The sequence below is a fragment of the Rattus rattus genome, chromosome 5, assembly GCF_011064425.1.
Source record: "Rattus rattus isolate New Zealand chromosome 5, Rrattus_CSIRO_v1, whole genome shotgun sequence".
NCBI classification, from domain to species: Eukaryota; Metazoa; Chordata; class Mammalia; order Rodentia; family Muridae; genus Rattus; species Rattus rattus.
The window spans coordinates 141621930-141635735 of record NC_046158.1 but is presented as its reverse complement, the minus strand read 5'-3'; the positions used below and the strand labels follow the sequence as shown (position 1 = coordinate 141635735).

General features: G+C 44.2%; 1 protein-coding gene and 1 pseudogene across 1 annotated transcript in view; both read left to right on the top strand.

Moving 5' to 3' along the window:
- The window catches only part of Ptprt (protein tyrosine phosphatase receptor type T), a 1079747-nt gene that overhangs the window by 264013 nt on the left and 801928 nt on the right, over positions 1 to 13806 (top strand). The window lies entirely within an intron of this gene.
- On the top strand, positions 4630 to 8197 carry LOC116899984 (annotated as a pseudogene).

Genomic DNA, 13806 nt, shown 5'->3' with positions numbered 1-13806 from the left:
TTCCCACTGTCTGGAAGCCTTCAATCAGTTTTACTCCCCGAGGTCTTGCACATTTAAGAGCTTTTGATGCCATTTGATTTAGAGATTGCAAAGCCATGGGCCTCAAGTCCAGCTTGAGGCACAGAAATGTACTGTTCTGAGTAGATAGTGAGTGTTCTTTAACCACCACTATGGCGTGCCTTCCGTTAGGGTCTGTACTTTTCATTTTGTTGAGAATCCTACCCCTCTCTATTTCGCAGCCTGTGACTTTGTTCATTTTCTTATTGCCTGTGAACAGAGATCCCTAGTGGTAACCTTTAATATTCTTGATTTCAGTTAGCATCTCCAGGTGCTGTGGTAGAATATGCCAGAGGTATGACTGGCCCTCCCAGACATACGTTAGATACATGACTGACATCAGCAACCACGGCTTCTGTAGGGCGGAAGACAGTAGACTGGAAGAACAACAAGGAAATAGTAGAGCTGGAACCCTGGAGCAGGCCATGTGTGGGGGGAGGGGTACCAACTCCAGCAACACTGCCCGTTGAGTCAGCATGGTAGGGACTGAGTTCTGACCTTCGGATTCAGCCAGAGGTCAGAGGTGACCTTGAAAAGAACAGTTCACTCTCCTGTTTTCTCTGAGAAGCTGGGTAGCAGGTCTAATGGGCATCAAGGGCACGGAAACTTGAGGTTGTTTTTCTTTTTCCTTTGTTCTCAGGAACAGCCAAAGGATAGTAGTATGACTGACTCCGACACAACTAAATCAACACCCTTTCTGAAAGAAAGGGAGGCAACAAAGCCATAGTTGATCAATGTTGGAAAAGAGAGATTTTAAAAAAAGATTCTCCTAAACATAACCGCTCTATACAGTTGCTGGTTTAATACTTGGATTTTTCATAGCCCTGTACTGCATGCTACTTCTTTAATACACATGTAGTTTCTTCTTTCCTTCTTAAAAAAAAGAAAAAGGAAGAAACCCGACGAGAAGGACTAGTACTAGATCATTTGGTACCCTGCTCTCCTGCTCCCCACTTCATCACAGGCATTTTTCCGTGCTGTCTTCTTGCCACCGTAACCTCAGTAGTTAAAATTCACAGGATCTCATTAGGACCTGCTCCCAACCTCCATATTTCCTGTGGAGTCTGAAGCTAATGAAGGGGATGAGGAAAATGTCTGTAAATATTTTGTTGTTTTGCAAACACAGGCACTCTTAAATCCAGTTTAATGATTGCTCAGTTTAATTAAACCCTCTTGGTCTTATTTGTTACCCAGTTCTCTGCACTGATTAGAGCCCGGTCTGAAAGGAAGGACTCAGATGTGCAGCGCAGTTCTTCTTCTCTCTCTCTCTCTCTCTCTCTCTCTCTCTCTCATCTCCTCTCTCTCATCCCTCCTCAATCCCTCCCTCCTACCTCCTCTTTCCTCTCTCTCTAATCCCTCCTTCCCTCAATCCCCCTCCTCTCTCTCTCTCTCTCTCTCTCTCTCTCTCTCTCTCTCTCTCTGTCTCTCTCCCTCTGAGAATGCAAAGGGAGAAATTTGAAAGCAAGAATGCAAATCTTGCCTTTTGTTTGTATGAAGGGCCCTAAATCTTTTGAATGTGCATGTCACTCCCACCCTTGCCACTCCCACCCTTTTGAAAATTCATCAAGATACCACTTCTAGTTCATAACATTAAAAGGCACAACAGGGTGACACTTGGCTACGCTGCGGAACCGTGTAACCTTGTGAAATTCACCTGTGGAGTTGTTCCCGTACCCTAAAATTCTCTCTTCTTTCCTGTTCTCAACTTTTCACTTTCCTCCCTCCCTGACAACTTTGCCCCAGGCAGCAAATTCTCCTTTTTTTGATACTATAGTCTTACCATTGCTACCATTTTATATAAAAGGAACCATAGGGCATGTGGTCCATTGTGCTCGACTTGCCCATTTAGCCTGTTCCTCTCATGATTTGACCATCATGGGCATCATGCTGAGGACTCTTTCATAGTTAGGATCTGCAATACACTTAGGGTTTTTTCTGTTTCTGACTCACCTCATTCACCTTGTTCAAACTCAAATCACTGTGACCATGATAACCCAAGAGCCCTTTTGTGTTTATTATTGTTCTCCTAGCCCTTTTCCCATGCTCCGACTCCAGGCTGGCCTTGTGAGATGGCCTAAGCTCTGCCACAGTAGACTGGAGTCCTGTGGAGGGAATGGCCTCTGAGATCAACACACTGGGCTTACTTATTGTCAAAATTACCCCTGGAAAATCCTTTAAAGCTTCTGTGATAAAGTTTGTTTGCTGCGTGATTCTTAATCCCAATGCAGTTTATAAGATCCATTGAACTAGGGTCAGGGAAATAGCTTAGTCTGTAAAGCCTGTTGTGTGGGCTTATGGATCTGAGTTAAATGCGAAGGACCCACATACAAACCCCTGGGTGTGGTGCCACTCACTTGTAATCCCAGCTCTGCAGAGGGCAGAAATGGGGATCCCTGGTCTTGCTGACCAGTCAGAGTTGCCTATTTTTGGTTAGCTCTAGGCCAATGAGAGAATTGGTGTCAAAGTAACAGAGTAGATAGCTCCTGAGGAATGATACTTAATGTTGTCCTCTAACCTACACAGGCATGTGCATACACACACACACATACACACACACACACGCACACATTATGAGCTAGACTAAATGAATATATAGAACAAAATCAATACACAATCAGTGGAAACTGATGATACTCTTCATGGAATGGGTGAGTGGGTGGGTGGGAAGTTCCAGGGTCTTCTTCCTTGACTACAGGGATTTCTCTCATTTTGTTTTAGCTTTGTCTTTGACTTTAATTCAAACGATGTTTTTGGGGGGTAGTAGCAACTGAATGAGCTAATATTTGCAAAATAAAGCCTACAGTTGGCACCTAATATATTCAGCAAAAGATGTTTCATGGACTGGCATCTACTGCTTGCCAGATCTGAAGCACATGTAACTCACTCTTTGTTTGTTTATGTTTGAATAGAAGGGCTTGGGCCACCTGGCCTTCACATTTCCCGACTGTCATCCCTGGCGGGGCGCACACATTAGCGCCATCTCATCCTCATCCTAGAGGCTTGGTCATCCACTCAATATTCCAGCTCAGGGGTGGGGTCCAAGCACCCTTGATCTCAGGAAGGAAGAGAAACCCCAGGGAAGGAAAAGCCCGGGGCACATCTATTTCACCTGTTTTCCGGACTGCCATTAGCTGTCCTGCTTGAGGCAACTCCTTTGTATTCCCAGCTGCCATTCCTTGGTGGTTTCCTTGATTGAGACCCAGCCCTGAAAAGCTGGACAGGTGCTTTCACAGCCTATAAAGAGAACAGAGCTCCAGGAGTGTGTGGTGTTGAGTTTCAAGGCATAGATATAAACTTTTAGTGCTGCACTGTTTCCTGGTGGCAGGTCTCAGAAAAAGATGGAGGAGTGGATGTCTTTCTCTGGGCAAGGTCTGTTTTATGTTTAGGGAGTTATGTAGATGGTGCAGTTGGGGAAGAAGGGCCTCTTTGCTGGAGTTATGAGTGGGAAGGAAGCCGCAGAGAACAGTGGGGTAGTGTAAACATTTAGGGCAGCTCAATTCAGCATCTTTCCTTCAGAGTCCTAACTGATGAAGGATAAACACGCGAGTGTAAGTGCCTTCCACCTATATCTGTGCTCTCCATCCTGATGGTGTAGTTCATCCCTCGTAAACTGTATACAGGACTCAAGTGGTAGTTGAGACTTTGCCTCTCTTCATTCTGAACTGCACTGACAGTATCTGTACAAAGTAAAAGTTATAACTGTGCACAGCAGCAAGACAACACTGTAGGAAGGAGACACTGTTAAAGTAGGGAAGGGGTTTACAATGGGGAGAGCTGTGTGGTTGGGTGTGTTGGTTTGTATCTGAAATCCCTTCCACATGACGATGCTTTGAGGTTTGTTCTCTAACTAGTTGTGCTCTTTTGAGAGGCCTTGGAACCTTTGGGTGCTGAGGGCTGGCTAGCAGAGGTAAGTAATTAAGAGAGCCAAGTCTTTTGACGTCCAGGCTCAATGCTCCCAAAGTGTCACTCTTCCTGCTTCCTTGTTCGGGGGCCTCTGCCCTTGCTCTTGTCACCATGAACTTCACTATGGCTTCTCTGTCATGATGGACAAAGATTGTCTGAAATTGTGAGCCAAAGGAGAGCTTTACCATCTTCTGTTTCTGATAGCTGTTTGGGTGATGTGGATGCACAAGTAACCACCCCAGAGTGAGTAGAAGGAGAGGCAGCCTGACAATTAAGGGAGTTGACAATGTTCTTTGATGGTCACCCCGTCCTGGGAAGGGTCAGTGAAGAACGAAGAAAGCCCAGGTTCTATCTGATGCAGTCACACTGTGGTAATTTGTCTCTACTGGTTAGTACAGTTATACTTCTGAGTCAAACTGTGAGCATTTAGAAGGTCTCTCTTTGGTCCTATCATAGTTAAGCTAAAGTTGTCCTTAGTTTTATATAAGCCATGTGGGGAACATGGTTCTAGGCAGTGAGCTGTTTCCTATAACACATGTGGCTAGAGGTCTTTCTCCACCAGGAACATGGGGCTTGAGTGAAGCTCAGGCTCTGATGACCTCTCTACTTGACTGCATAGAACAACTGTAGATCATGTCTCACGCTGACCCCCAGGATAGAGAGAGAATTATGGGCCTGATGCTGCCCATCTGGGTTCTTACTGTGCCTGAGATAGAAGGAAAATGGTATCTGGAAGGTGGTGAGAGCAGGTGAGAGATTCCTGGTGCCCAGGTTCAGGTGGGCAAAGACATTGTAGAAGCAATGAGATGCTCTGAGACCTGGTGACTACTAGTGAGTGTAGTCAGGGGAATGGCAAAAGCAGCAGCAGTTAAAGGAGCAGTTCCTCTGCCCTTCTTTACAGCTCCCCTTAGGTAGAGTAGTGGAAGGCCCTCTGTTTATAACAGTCGTTCTCAATCTCTGGGTCCAGGCCTCCTTGGGGGTCACACATCAGCTATCCGGCATATTGGATATTTACACTACAAATCATGGCAGTAGTAAAGTTACAGTCTGAAGTAGCAATGAGCTAGTTTTATGGTTGGGCATCATCACAACATGAAGAACTGTGTTAAAGAGTCATGGTCTCAGGGACGTTGAGAACCACTGGTCTATAAAATGATGGAGGATGAGGAAGAGTTAACCATTTCTGTGTCCCAACCCTAAGTTCTGACTTAGCCAGCAACCTGTCACTGGCTTTTTTATTTCTAGAGGTACTTTCTGTAATAATGAAATAGTTAACAGTGAAAGAGGCCTCACAACTCAGGTTCCCAAGCCCCAGGGAGTTCCCTTCCATTCTGGACTGATTGGAGTATAGAAAGCAATGTGGCTTCACTGGCTGGGTATTTAAGGGTTCTCAGTTCTCCTTTTGGTAAGGAGAACTTTGGATGCTATTTTCAAATAGCATCGATTCATCTGTCTCCCACAGTAAGACTATGGATATATTGTGCAGTATACCGTTAAGGCAGCTGCTTCCGCTACCCTGAGCTCTGTGAATCAGGAGGTGTGGACCAATCTGGTCCACTCTGTAGATGGATGCAGGTTACTTCACTGGACAGCCTGCCCTGGCATAGGGCAAAGCTGAGAAACCAACAGAAAGCCTTTGTGTGCATTAAGATGCAGCTCACAGAGGATTTTCAAGCCAAGCCAACTACTGTCAGGGCAGGGACTCCCCAGCCCTTCCTTGTAGCCCTGCCAGGTTTGAGAACTCTTTCCAAGAGACTGAGTGATCTTTCTACAGGGGCCTCTAAGCTGAACCATAAGCACAGACTTTGTAATGGAAGCTCAGATCTCCAAGCACATTGTGTAGTGCAGCTGGGCTCCCAGAGAGGCCCTAAAATGGCAAAGGCGGTGATTCTGGGAGCCATTTTCTCTTTCCTCTGACCATGAGACATTAACAAAGATATTAGCACAACCATTTTACTCCGATGGCCAAAGTTTGGGTTGCCTCTTTTCCTTAATTGTATCTCTTTTTCCACCCTTTATTTCTCAGTTTATTAAGTCATGGGATTGCATATTCGTGAAGTAGGCCATTTAGGGAGGGCTGGGGTTCAGATAATTAGAGAGGGAAAAGGTGCCCTAGAGCCATGTTTTCAAGCCTCCTGCCTCACACAAATTAGGTGCTGTGTGTTTGATTATTTTTTTTTAACTTTATGTTAAGGTCTCAAACTTATACTAAGGAGGTAAAAAGCATCCGTGATTATCACCTTGTGGTTGATCTTTCACTCATACCCAGTGCACTTACCCCTTATGTGTCACTGGGATTTTTCCCCATTATTGAGCAGACTGCCTCATGCTGTTGCTTAGTTATGAAACCCTGCCCGCACCTTGAGCTCCTGCTCACCACTAGTAAGTTCATGCCTTCATTTTCACTGGAAAGCAGAGAATCAGATGCAGAGAGTCAGTTGTTCTATAATAATCCATTGGCTCTTACTTTGAGTGACCAGAAAGCATTTTTATCTGTTTCTGTTACTCTGGGCGTATCAATAGTACAGTCATTTTTCTTGGGAAGTGGTTTTCCATTGTATAGTAGCATACATGTTTGCTTTGTTAAAACTCATGTTCTAAGGAGCCAAGGAGGATAGAGACCAAAAACCTTGTCTTGGTATGTGGTGTAGACAAGTATGCTAATGGGCTCTGGCTTCTAAGAACGGGGGATTTTTTTTACATAGGTAACCTGTCATTCAGGCTTCCTCAAAATGAGGTGCTGTGATCGGAATATAATATAAAAGAAAATGAAATTGAAATGAGCAGATTATGAAGTAGAAAATCACCATCCTTTGGCATACACTTCTAGTAGACACTGTGAATGAAGGGGCTGCCTAGGGTGGATCCGTGAATCCCCTTTCCAAGAAAGCAAAGACATTGTTGTGCTGTGTTGGTTGTGACATTTGTCAAGAATGTAGGACCCTTCCAAGAATGAAGATGGATACAGTCATTTGCAACAAAATAAATCAGAACAGTAGTCACATGTCTGTGTGGTGGCATGTTAAAGGGACAATATACATCTCTACATTAGAATTGTAAGACAGACTTGAACAACTACCATATGAATAGCCCAATAACCTCAAGACTCACTCGATAAGATCCAGCTCTCGCTGTGGCTGAAAAAAAAAAAAAGCCAGCCAGTAGACTCATATCCCTAGGGATCTTGAGATGAGGCCTTGCAGTGCTCAACAAATAATTCCCTAAACTTTGTTTTACATTTTGCCATAAACACACCAGGAGCCCTGTGATTAAAGTCACTGAGTTGTCTGAAAGCCCCATAACTCATGTAAAGAGATGTAAGAAATGTGATATATTAAATTGTATCCCCCCAAAGAATGTATGTGGAGGCACTAACTCTACCAGAAGTCAGGTCACTGAGACCTCAGCACTCCAATCTAGTATGACAGGTGTTCCATGAAAAGGGGAAGGGTGGGTCCAGGGAGGGGAAAGATACTGTGTGTAGACATGAGGGAATGCCATGCGAAGTGGAGTTGGGGGAGAGGCACATCTGTGAGCCAAGAATTCCAAGAGCGGTGCACATCTCTGGGAGCTGACATCCCTAGAAGGAGTCAGTCCCGATTTATATCAACAACATGAATGACAAAATTAAACAATTGAAGAGATCCCTGTATGCCCTGTTTTCTCAGTTTGGACATGTGGTAGATATTGTGGCTTTAAAGACCATGAAGGTGAGGTGAGGTGTGTTATATTTAAGGAACTGGGCTCATCCACAAACGCTTTGAGGCAATTATAAGGATTTCCATTTTATGGTAAACCAATGAGAATTCAGTATGCAAAAACAGATTCCGATATAATATCTAAAATGCGTGGCACTTTCGCTGACAAGGAAAAGAAGAAAGCCACAACCATGGAACAGGCCTCAGCAGCTGCAAACAAGAAGCCTGGTCAGGGAACACCAAATTCAGCTAATACCCAAGGAGACGCAGCACCAAATCCCCAGGTCCCTGATTAGCCTCCAGACTATATTCTGTTCCTTAATAACTTACCAGAAGAGACGAATGAGATGATGTTATCCATGTTGTTCAACCAGTTCCCTGGTTTCAAGGAAGTTCGCCCGGTCCCAGGGAGACATGACATTGCGTTTGTAGAATTTGAAAATGATGGGCAGGCTGGAGCTGCCAGAGATGCTCTGCACGGGTTTAAGATCACACCAGCCCATGCCATGAAGATTCCCTATGCCATGAAGTAACACGGGGAGTGCCAGATTTAGAGGACTTGGTATTGTTTATAGAGTTTGTTTTAATCACATTCAGTCAAGTCATTTTAAATGGTTGGAAGTGAAGGTGAAATTTTGGGAAAAGAGTCACCTCATTTTTTTTTAAGTATTATTTTTTTTAGTTTTGGTGTAAGTTTCCAGTAAGAACTGGACTGTATGGTTTGCTAGTCTCTGAAACCTCTATCAGCGTTCCCAGATGATCAGGCCATGATGAAGACTCATATGAAGATTGTTACTGATCCAGCTATGTGATTTCACGCTGCTCCCACAACATTCCCGGTATATAGGCTACATCTCACATATGTGCATGCATGCGTGTGGGCATGTGTGCGTGCATATGTGTGTGATGTGTATTGTACATGTGTGCATGTGTGTGCACATATGTGTGTGTATGGTACATGCATATATGCTTGTATGCACATGTGAACACAGGCACATATAAATGCATGTGTGGAGGTTAGAGGTAAACATGAGATTCCTTTCTCAATCACTTTTCACATTAGTTTTGAAGACAGGGTCTCTCACTGAATCCGGAGCTCTAACCCACTGGACTAGACTCCTGACTAACATGCCCTGGGGATCACCTGTCTTTTCCTCCATGGGGATTACAGGTGTGTGATGATGTGCTTGGTTTTTATGTGAGTGCATGGCATATGAACTCACGTCCTCCTGAGCTGTCTCCCGAGTCCTTAGCTCTGTTTCTTAAGGCTAGCCTTGAAGGCTCCTAGTATAAGCTTCTTTGAGAAACCTCTGTTAAAGCTTCCATGGTAATTCTAGTGGATCTGAATCAAAACAGCATCAAACTCCCACATGGGCAGCAGGATTCCTAGATGATCCTCAGGGCCCGCAGGCTGTCATTAGTCATGTGATATGGCCTGGGGCTTCTTATGAAAAATCATCTAAAAATCTCCCACCGAACCACCTGTTGGGTTGAACAGGATGAGCTAGGTAGCTTTACAGTATCCACTCACAGGGTTCAAAGGTGTGACTGCTATGTGGAAAGAGAAAAGATGTGGCAAGAGATAGGATAATAAACAAGACTGGAATAGTGGTTTAGCTCAGCGTGTCTTAGAACAGTGGGCAAAGGCCTAAATTATAGTGCTTTGGAAGAGCTGTGGACCATAGTGACTCCCTCCTTCCTTCCCTCCCTACTCCCCTCCCCCTCCCCCTTCCCATCCCCCACCTCTCCTTCTTTCTTTCTCATCATTGAAAATCTTAAATGTTTATATGAAAGTAAGTGTATATCAGTGACTAACGGATCATGCCTCCAAGGCCTGCCCCATTCCCTCTCTGAGCTCCAGCAAGAGGTTAGGCACATGAGATAGGCCACTGTGCAGGTGTCGCAGACATTGGCAAATGCTGGGCTGGCCACGGGTGCCTCTGTCAGAATGAGGTATGAGGGACAGGAAGATTGCTCAGAGGATTAAGGTGTTTGCTGCACAATCCTGGAAACATGAGTTCTATCCCTGGAGCATGTAGTGTGGAGGAGAGAACCAAGTTAAAGGGACATGTGTCCTTTGACTGCCACTTGTACTCTGTGGCACCCTTTCACATCGTGCACACGGTGTTTATCATAGCAATAGAAACCCTAACTGAAATATATCATCATCAACAAATTTGGCATGGCTACAGAGAGTGGCGCTGGTCACATCCCGCGACAGGCCCCTGTCATGACTATTTGTATCCTGTGAGCGTGTTGCTGAGCCCTGAACCCTGAGTTATTGTAGTGTAGGCTTCAGGTTCCTCTCTGTCACGTTACTTTCCAGAGCCCAAAGAGGGGCCCGGCAGTTTGTTCAGAGTCATGTATTTTCTGAGATGATCAAAAGTGGGAACACTATAGTGATGGTTGGTTCAGCGAGCGGTGTGGTTCCCCTACAGTGTGCTTTGCCTCATACTCTTCTTTTGAAAGTGGAAAGTGGGAGGAAAGAGCTTTGGAACAGTCAGAGTGCTTTCTGGATATATATATATGCAGGAGGTAAAATTTAAACTGGGGTTAATACAATAAGCACATATGGTGTGTGTGTGTGTGTGTGTGTATGTGTGTGTATTTGTGTGTATTTGTGCATGTGTATGTGTTTGTGCATGTGTGTGTATGTGTGTGTGTGTGTATGTGTGTGTATGTGTTGTGTGTGTGTGTTGTGTGTGTGTGTGTATGTGTGTGTATGTGTGTATGTGTGTGTGTGTGTGTATGTGTGTGTGTTTGTGTGTTTGTGTACATGAACATGTCTGAACATCATGACTTATTTATGATCACTTACTACACAAGAGAACATAGGATGATCTTGAATATTATAGCACATACATGAAAGAGATCTAATAGATGAGAATCCTCAAGAATTCTAAACTGTATAATATAAACAATAATATAAACTTGGGGGAGAACTTAAACTAGATATTAGTAATAGACCTGGGGCACTTAAACTAACTCTTAATAATAGACAAATAGATCTGGGGCAATTGCTCAGTGGTTAAAGCACCTGCCTTACAAGTGTAGGGACAGGAGTTTGGATCACAAGAATCCATGTAGATGCCAGGTGGGCATGGTTACCTGCCTGTAATTTTAGGGAGAGGCTGGGGATTCACAGACAAGCTTGGCCACCTAGACTAGACATATCTATGAGTTCTGGGTTTGATTGAGAAACCTTGCCTCCATGGATAAGGTTGGAATGCAGTTAAAGATGATTTTGGATGTCAACTTCAGGCCTCCACATGCATATGCACCATTACACACAGGTGCTCACACACATGCAATAACATGCATGCATACACAGGCATACCACACACACACACACACACACACACACACACACACACACACACACACACACGAAAAGGCACAAAGGAAAATAGTAAGTAAAATAATGAAGAGATATTAATCAAGCTTCAAGAGAGGACATTGTTAGTCTCTGTCTTTATAAACATGGTGTTGTGAAGCCATTTTAATTGAGAAATAATGCCAGGGACAGCATCCAGAAAACCAGAGAGAAAAATAATGACTACTGCTGTTAGTTTTCAGGATTATACAGTATTTTTAGTGGTTCTTGGTTACTAGAGTTTTTCCCGTATGATTTCTCTTCACATTTTAAACAAACAGTGTCTGTTCTGAGTTTACATTCTTTCTCTTGAACATTTTGGTATCTTTGGGGAAGAGAAACACTTCCCCCAAAGTGTTTAGCCTTCAAGTTTCACAAAACTCAAAATTCTTCTGGAAGAGTCATAGGATTATTTTCCTCTGAGGAGAATTTCTCTCTGGGAAAGAGTAAGTGCCCTGTCCCCGGTCCTGCCCAGGTCATGGACTGGGCAGTGTGCACACGCCGGGATTCTTCAGGCTTCTCTTCACTTCTGTATGTTTGTTTCCTTGGCAGGACACGTCACCATGAGGGTGTACTGTTCTCCAGTTGACTGTAGTTGTATTTTCTAATGAACAGGGCCCTGAAAGACCAGGGAGGACTTTCTGTTCAGCTAAGCCTTCTTCAGTCTTCCAGGTCTCTCCCCATACAGGAAGTGTTCATGGACATGGTGACTCACAGAAGATGCCTCTCTTGTATGGGTCTCTCAGAGTGAGCTGTTCAGGGCTCAAGGTTGCTCGTCATTCGGCATGTTGCCGATGGTCCTCATCTTAAAAGCCATCCTGCTCTCTTGTCCTCTTTTCAGTCTGCTCTTAGCTCTTGCCTTTCCGGTATGAGGGCTCTTCTAGATGCTTCTGAAGAACTGGCTTACAGCAGTGAAGTAGGAGGTGTTGATACAAAAAGAAAGGGCACCACAAGTGAGACACCTCCCTCTTCCTAGATCTCCTATCCCAGCCTTGATGCCCCAACTGGCAAACACTACCAGATCTTCCAGAATTCACTAATTCTTCTCACACTGAGCAATTCTTTTAAGAATGGATCCTGTAGTGTATAAGTTCTAGGCATTTTGGATGGGCCTAGATTGTATTATTTGCTCCAAGCCAATGAGGGACCAAGTCTGTGGTCCGTATGCCCCTCTTGATTCCTTTGCCCATTTCAGCCAGTGTTGAGCTTGGAGGGCTGGTCATGTGGGCCATTTAGGTTGCTCTCGATGCTGTGTTTTGCATTTTATTTACTTTCTCTGAGATTTCCTTAAGAATCTACAAATTTTCATCTAATCCTGATGTTTTTTTTTATTTTATTTCAGTTTCCTTCTATTCTTTATTCTTGTTTCAGCAAGAGCATGTATAGATTGTGTGTGCGTGTGTGTATGTGTGTGTATGTAAATGTGTGTATGTATATATGTGTGTGTGTGAGAGAGACTTTGAGTCTGTATTCATGTAAAGGCCAGAGGTTAACTTCAGGCATCAGTCCCAGTTTACTGTTAGTCTTATTTTTTGAGACAAATTCTCTGGATTTCTCATTAGCCTGGAACTCATGGATTTGGCTAGGCATCCCGTCCAGCAACCTCCTGGATCTGCCCATTTCTACTTCCCCAATGCTAGGATTTTCATATATTTTTGATTTTTATTTTCCTCCCAAAGCTTAGATTTCATAAGTATAAGTAGGATACCTCAGGGAAGGGAGAGAGAGAGAGAGAGTGTCTAAACCCGGTCTTATATTGAGGCTAGTGATGTGATTGGTTTCCTAATTGTTAGATGCAGTATATTTTTGAACGTGGGTGTGGACAGAGTGGGAAAAACACACAAGCAATTTAATTAATGTTAGGTAGATGCCCATTCATGCTGTAGATTCTAGCAAAGGTCTAACAAAGAAGGTTCGCCATTTGCTTCTCAAAACCTGTTTCAGTTTCTGTCATGGTAGCATCTTTTCTCCCATCTTCTCCTCCGCTTCATTGCTATGCTAGTTTCTTTCCATCCCCTCTTGTGTCCCCCCCTTTCGAGCAGTCTCATGGTCATCTGGGTGAGGTTCTATGAGAGACAGCCAGGAGCTTCCAGCCAGATCCGTCTTCAACAGAGTATACCCAGCCAAGGTCAAACGGCCAGCTGGCGGCAAAGCCACGTCTTTAACGCAGGGTTCTTTTCTCCCAGGCAAATCCTCAATCTTCAGGACCACCTGCCTCCTTGTCCTGTCAGGTCCTGAGTTATTATGTGATTTAGCAAGTGGCAGCTTTGGTAGAGGTTCATTTCTGTTTCAGAGTTTTTGCCCGAGGTGAAGTCATGTTGGCAGGGGCTAAACTTCTGCTTTGGACCTTTGCAGATTTTTAAAAAAAAAATTGTGCACAGAGCAGGGAACTGCTAAGTGCTTGTTCTAGAAATGAGAAATGTGTCTGTGTGTCCTGGACCTGAACTCTTAGGTAGCTGAAAGGCTGAGAGGCTGTGGTTTTGAGGTATTGAGTTCACTTTATTGTTAGGCACCTCATCGAAGGCCACTTCTTTAATCCTCAAGAGAGTGCTCCCTTTTCATTGGCATCTACCTCTACCTAGGCCAGTTTTACCTCTGCAGACGATATTTGAGTGTCAATATTTGAGAGTGGGCAGGCTGGCTGGCTGGCTGAATGGAGGACAAGCTACTGTCGTTGTTACAACAGTTAACCTCACCGTCTCCTTGACCCAGTACTGGCATCTGGGTGATTTAAGCTTCAAATTATTTGAGGCCTCTTTATGCTCTGTCCTTCAA